We start from the raw sequence: 5,631 nt of genomic DNA on the forward strand, positions 1-5,631 counted from the left end.
TAGCTAGACCTGTTTTGTCTCTTATGCTATATCCATGGTCCAATTGACCCGACATATTTCAATGAAAATTGGATCCATTCTGATTACTCAAACCTTATCATTCCTATAGCAATTGATTCCTACGGGTATTTGCTATAATGTTCCTACTGACCATGCTATTCTATCTGTAATCAGAGTTGCAAAGTCCCCGACATATTCTGAATAGACGCTTGGACTTCTACCAGGAAGCTAGCTACCCTGTTTTGTCCCTTATGCTATATCAATGGTCCAATTGACCATGACATTCTGAGATCAAGTCCCCGACATATTTCAGTAAAAATTGGATCCATTCTGATTACTCGAACTAACCGAATAGACACCAAGACTAAATATAGTATGAGGGAAAGATAATGGGTGGTAAAAATTACTCAAAATTGACCATATTCTATTTGGGGATAGAGTTTTAAAAATCTCGACATATTCCAGTGAAAATGGGTTAATCGAACCAGCCGCTAGGACTTCTGTTAGAAAGCTATTCAGAACTGTTTTATCCTTATGCTTGGTCCTAACGACATTCAAACTGGGATTAGAGCTTCAAAATCCCTGACATATACCAGTGAAAATTGGATCCATTCTGATTACTCGAAACACCCGAATATAATAGCATAAAAATGTGATGCTAAATGATACTCAAACCCTAACAAAAACCCAATACGTAATATTTCAAAAATTTGTTTTCAATTTTGCAAATCTAAATTAAGAATTTGACATTAATATTCACATATTTTAGAGTGGATGTAGAACAATAATAACCTCTTTAATCTAGTGGCGTAGGACATAAATATTACAAATTTCTAATAACTCTATTAAAACCTTAAGGCACGAAGTATCCATTAAATTCGACAAAAACTAATTAAAACAAGATACATTTTTAATTTGGCGGCATTAACTTTATTTAAACAAACATATTAAATTATTCTCATACACTGTGTGAAATATATACAAGTCCATATAACAAATATATAATTTGTAAGCGAGTAACGAAGGGAATATGTATAAAATACTCTCACTCACACAATAAATTACAAAACGCAACGTTAAATATTTTGGGTGTGCTGGCGATAACTGGTAGTGAGAAATGACAAACTGAATATCAAGAAAAAAGTACCGAAAAGAACAGAAATAAAGAATGTCTTTACTAAGTGTTGAAAGTTGACGCCACTGTAACAAAAAAAAAAAAATGAAAAAATCCAAAAGTCTTCTCATATTCCCATCAAAATTTGATGTGTGTATTATTCAAAATTTCTGTTTTATCATGTTGACAAATTGTTAATATTTATGTTAACGATTGGTGTTTTTTCAACAAAATTATCAAAACATTTGAACGTGATGTTTTTTTAATTAATTCAAAAAAGTAAACAAAACATGTATATAATGAGCACAAAAAAAGATCTAAATTGATTATGAACATAAATACCTTTTTTGGGAAGATATTTTATGGCCAAAATGACTGCGTATTTTTTTTTTTCTTTAGTTAAATGTCACACAAATTGTTACTAAATTTATGTTATTGTTTCCGCTTTTAAGGAAATATTTAATGGTACCTTTTAACAAATACTTTTTTTTCAAGTAATATATGTCAGATCAGCAAAAAAAAAAAATAAAATAAAACAAACAAATAAACGAAATTATTATTTTTATGATTGTAGTCGTCAATCGGCCAACCAGGCTTTAATCACTTGACGTACATGGTATTGATTGCTTGACTTCTGTTTTATTTTCATATAAAATTAAATTACAATAAAAAATTTTCATTTACGTCCTCATAATGTCCATGTTTATTATGATAATAATAAAGGTAAATTTTTCAAATACATTATATATGTATATTTGAGGTTTATTTATGATAGTCCCATGATTAGACTTCAACTTGTCGGTAACAGTAGCAATTCCTTAAGAAGTTTGAAGTTTGACAATGGTAATTATAATCTAAATATGCGGTGAAAACTTTTAATATGCCTAAAATATGCTCTTAAAATCAAATCATGCAAAACTGTGTCTTATGGATAAAATATGCAAAAATATGCGCTAAAAAATCGATATCGTAATTCGTATATACATCAATTCCCAACAAAAAAAAACATCTATAGACCTGTTGTGCGCTCCTTAACTAGTGCCTCAGATGGAAACCCACCACTTCCAGTCTACCATACTAGAACACTTACCATTAAACTATTGGAAGCCAGAAATGTATAAATAACTAATATATGAGTCCACACCATAGAGGGTTTTTATACAAGAACTATTAGTTTCCATTGCAATTTCTTTAGAGCTGATACTTACACAGCAAAAGCTGGGTAATTGTTTGCAAATACATAACTAATTTTTTTTAATGGATACCATATATAGTCTGCATTACTTTAACGTACTCTAGTAATACATTTTTAAGAATTGTATTTTATAAGAAACGAAAACAAAACAACTTGCTCAACAACTTTTTTGTAAACGAAATTGCATGTACTTCTTAACTTACCTCTTTGTAAGCGTGCATGGAAGTACTCATCTTCAATGTCAGCTGCGTGATAAAGCGATGAGTTAAAATGCTAATTAAGTGATTAAATGTAAGTATTAGTTAGTTAGTTAGTTGGCTAGTTAGTTAGTATGTTAGTTAGTTATTTAGTTATTTAGTTATATAGTTAGTTAGTTAGTTAGTTAGTTAGTTAGTTAGTTAGTTAGTTAATTAGTTAGTTATTTAGTTAGTTAGTTAGTTAGTTTGTTAGTTAGTTAGTTAGTTAGTTAGTTAGTTAGTTAGTATGTTAGTTAGTTAGTTAATTAGAAATCATTGACATTTAATCATTACTGTTTAAGATGAAAATTCACACAAATCTTAATTGCAATTTAATTTTTATTGATTTTCAATAAAATATACAATATGAGAAAATAAGAACAACAAATTAGTAAAAATAAATGAAAATAAAATATATTTAAAATCATTAACATTTATTGGAAACTAATGTAGGGCTATAATTTTGTGTTTAACTCATGATGAATTTAAATATTGCTTTTTCTTTTGGTTGTCCGACAAATTTGTGTAAATAAATACAAACAATTTAATCATAAATAATTTAATAATTATATATTTAAATAAATTCATACAAACCATATATTCAATCACATTGCAATTATTTTTATTGATTTTTAAATGATAAGAATTTATATTATAGTATTGTTAAATAACAAGTTTTAAATTCCTATAAAGCTTTGATTTATTATAAAGATTTCAACTTGTATTCTCTATATGTTTTTAGGTTAACTTAAGTATTTTTGGATTTTTTAAAAGTCATTGTTCTCTATATTATTTTATACGATGTCCTCATTGAAAGGTAAGTTAACTTGAACTTTGTCAGTATAACAAAGGTGGTGAACAAATATATAATTTGAACATTTCTGAAACCTATTCATATTACACCCTATAAACCAAATTCTTCGATAACATGTTTATATGTATATTTTTTTTTTGTGTTTTTAATTGGCTTATATTATATAACTTTATTTATTACTCCCAACTGACTAGTTTATCTTGTCTTCAGTTATTAAGTATTTATAAAATATTACAAAATTAAATATTTTAATTACTAACATCATAAATCAGTAGGTATTTTTGAAAAAACTTCATAAATTCTGTCAATTATATTATAATGAAAAACTGCAAATACAATTTTGACCATATCTAGCAGGTTCATTGCAAAACAAGTTAATTTACAAACATTTTTGGTTGTACAAAAATTTTTGTAGTAATTTTTTTTTTTTTGTATTTTATATTAAAATGAAACAATAAAAAAAGCCAATTTATTCAATTAGTAGCCCCATGTTAACAATATTAAGTTGAATTAATTTAAAACATATATTCAACTATACCTATGTACAATGTACATATAATATGAATTATTTATCAAGATAACGAGTAAAAAGAGATAAATGATTTACAAACAATAGCCCTGGTGTTGCCTTTTTACACTTGTAATAGTGTACGTCCAGCAGCTGAATTTTTGGTTAAATTTCGTTCACACCATAAAACAAAAATGTTTGTCACAAAAAGTTTAATGCGTAAAATGCATAAAACTTGTTAAGGGAAAACAAAAAAAAAATAAATCTTATTTTGTTAACACGAAAAGGGTGTCGTATATCCAATGCTGCTGGCAAAATACAAGTGACGGCATTACTGAAATTGTTTAAGAAAAAAATTACCTTAATAACATTAAATTTGAATGACCCAGATGACAATTTATCAAAAATCTACTCAAAAAGGATTTAATTGGATTTTCCTATTGTTAAACAATTTTGTCAAGAAACAATGGACTCTATTTACCAATATTGGTCAAAACCTTCATCTAATCAGAGGTTTAAACATATAATCGAAATAATCAAAACTTTCAAAATCCACACTGTGGTTAACTGGGTTATATGCAATTTAACACTTATAATGAGTTTCTTTTTCATTGTTTTTCGCTCTCTGACAGCTATTCCTTATAACCTTTTGATAAACCATGTCCCTTAGCAAGACCCTGTATTAAACAGCAAATTACCAACCGCAACAAATCAAAACTGTACGCGGAATAACAAAAAACAGAACAACAACAAAAAAAAAGAAGAATCACTTTTATCTAAAAAGACAGATATAAGAGAAGAAAAAAATAACACAAACTAAAATATAAGAAACAATAACAAAGTAAGAAATTTAAACTTGAAGCTAAAGTAGAATAAGAGATCTAGAAAAAGCCACAAATTTGTTGTGCAAAAAAGCTATCAAGCACAAATCTACATCAAAGTTAAAATACGTGCCCGTGATGTTGATGAAGACGCTATAAAAACGCAGTACTAATGTCGCTAAAACGCACTTTATGTACCCACATGACTGAATAAAACACTGACAGTCAGTCAGACAAAGTGATGTGATTGTTCATATTGCTGTTGCTTCTACTTTTGCTGCTGTTGTTTTTATAAATATGACTTTGTTTGTAGCTGTAACTGTTACTGCGACTGATGGCTTTTCTTGATGACGATTTTACCAAGTTGTACATTAGGGTGGCCCCTTTTGTATAATAAATGGTACTAATTTTCTCACCCATAACAGAAAAATTTATTCTTTCTACATAAAATTTTTCAAAATTTTTGTTGTAGAGCAATATATAGACTAAAATTTCATATTCGTTGGGTACATCAACAACTTCCAGTTGCGGCCACCATAATGTACATATATTAAGATCACAGCGTTGGTTAGTTGTTGGTCACGTGCTTGACTTAGATTTTATCATGGTATTTACTTGTCTGCATTTGCTTTTCTAGTTTTATTTTTTTATTAAAATGTTTTTGAAATTTAAAATAAATAATTTGTTTAGTAATTTCGCGATTTTATGAGCATTTATGTATGTGGTCCATGTGCAACGCAAAAGTGACTTAGTGGAAATCGCTATTATAACCAGGAAGACTAGACTATAGGTTAGACTCTAGACTACACTGTAGACGAGACTATAGACTACACTGTAGACGAGACTATAGACTAGACTATAGACTAGACTATAGACTAGACTAGACTATAGACTAGACTATAGACTAGACTATAGACTAGACTATAGACTAGACTATAGACTA

The sequence above is a fragment of the Lucilia cuprina genome, chromosome 3 (genome assembly GCF_022045245.1).
Source record: "Lucilia cuprina isolate Lc7/37 chromosome 3, ASM2204524v1, whole genome shotgun sequence".
NCBI classification, from domain to species: Eukaryota; Metazoa; Arthropoda; class Insecta; order Diptera; family Calliphoridae; genus Lucilia; species Lucilia cuprina.